At 50.6% G+C, this 1,438-nt stretch overlaps 1 non-coding gene across 1 annotated transcript; it reads left to right on the top strand.

Annotated features, from left to right (window-relative positions):
* Positions 1-533: 533 nt before the first annotated feature.
* Positions 534-724, top strand: LOC128065770 (U2 spliceosomal RNA). Its single transcript, XR_008201145.1, has one exon. It is a non-coding gene; the product is annotated as a U2 spliceosomal RNA (small nuclear RNA).
* The last annotated feature ends 714 nt before the right edge of the window (positions 725-1,438 follow it).

The following is a 1,438-nucleotide window of genomic DNA, read 5'->3' as shown; positions in this document are numbered from 1 at the left end:
ACACCCGACCCTACGGGGCCCCTCTCTCCGCAGGCGCAGGCCTCTGTAACACACTGCAGCCCGGGCGTTTCTGGCGAGTGAGTCTTGCGACCTTGGCTTCAGGAAAACTCTCGGCCAACAGCTCGTCGCACGGGTCCCTCTCGCCGGCCACCCCGCACCCTCTCCGGTCGGGTCTCTCCTCTCCACTAGCACCAAGGAGGAGCTCCCCTGCCGCCGCCCCGAGGCCGTCCCCAGGGCGCGGCCGTCCCCAGGGCGCTGCCGTCCCGCCGGAGCCACGCCTTCTTGGCGACAGAGGGCGGGGCATGCAGATTTGAGGCGGCGCTTCCGCCTGAGAACCACAAAGCCTCGGCAGATGAGGAATTTCTCTTTTACAGTGTGGAGAATCCAACTTCTGCTCGAGCGTCTGGTGTAGTGCCGCCAGAGCACAGTCAACGAGGCCAAGGAAGGGAGACCTGGAGTGAGCGGGGACCCGGTCACCCTGAGTGCAACATGCAGGACAGCAGGACGGTGACAGCGACAGGCGGTGCCACGGTATCGCTTCTCGGCCTTTTGGCTAAGATCAAGTGTAGTATCTGTTCTTATCAGTTTAATATCTGATACGTCCTCTATCCGAGGACAATATATTAAATGGATTTTTGGAGCAGGGAGTTGGAATAGGAGCTTGCTCCGTCCACTTCACGCATCGACCTGGTATTGCAGTACTTCCAGGAACGGTGCACCCCCTCGGGGACAACTGTGGTACTTAAAAGCAGAAACTGGTGCATCTCTCTTAAAGATTGAGTTACTTTAGGTTTATTTTTGTTTATGGCTGACTCGTGTCAATGTATGGTAAAAACCTCTATACTACTGTAGTTAGCCTCTATTAACGTAAAAGTTTTTTAAAATTTTACTTTTTCTTAGGTTTTTCTTATAGTTTGTAAGAATCTTGGCATTCATAGGAGAAATAACTAAGTTGGATGAGGGAAACTATGAGTTTAAAACTCACTTTCTTTTTCTAAACATTTTTTTTGCTGCTGTTGTTTTTTGTTTATTTTTAATTTAGAACCCTGTGCAATCCCTTAAGAGTTTCTCCATTTCTCTGCCTGGTAAGTGCAGCTTTATGTGGTTCACTTGAGCCTTGAGTTCTCTTAAAGACAGTCCCTTCAGCTCTGCAGTCTTGGAAGGGGTGCTTTCTCCCCACCCATAGTTGTGTCCGACTCAGAATATTGGAGTGGATCAAACCCAGCTCTACTGCACTGCAGGCAGATTCTTGACCATCTGAGCCACATTCTCCGAAAGACAGCACCTTCTGCCCTGCAGTCTTGGAACGGGGTGTTTCCAAGCTCCCAGTTGATAGTCCCTCCCAGTTCCTCCATATGGCATCCTCAAAACAAAACCAGAACACTAGCCTGACTTTCCTGTGGCATCCTCAAAACAAAACCTCAAAAAACCTTTTGTC

Source organism: Budorcas taxicolor, chromosome 19, assembly GCF_023091745.1.
Source record: "Budorcas taxicolor isolate Tak-1 chromosome 19, Takin1.1, whole genome shotgun sequence".
NCBI classification, from domain to species: domain Eukaryota; kingdom Metazoa; phylum Chordata; class Mammalia; order Artiodactyla; family Bovidae; genus Budorcas; species Budorcas taxicolor.
The sequence above is the reverse complement of the archived record's forward strand: the minus strand, read 5'-3'. Positions and strand labels throughout refer to the sequence as shown.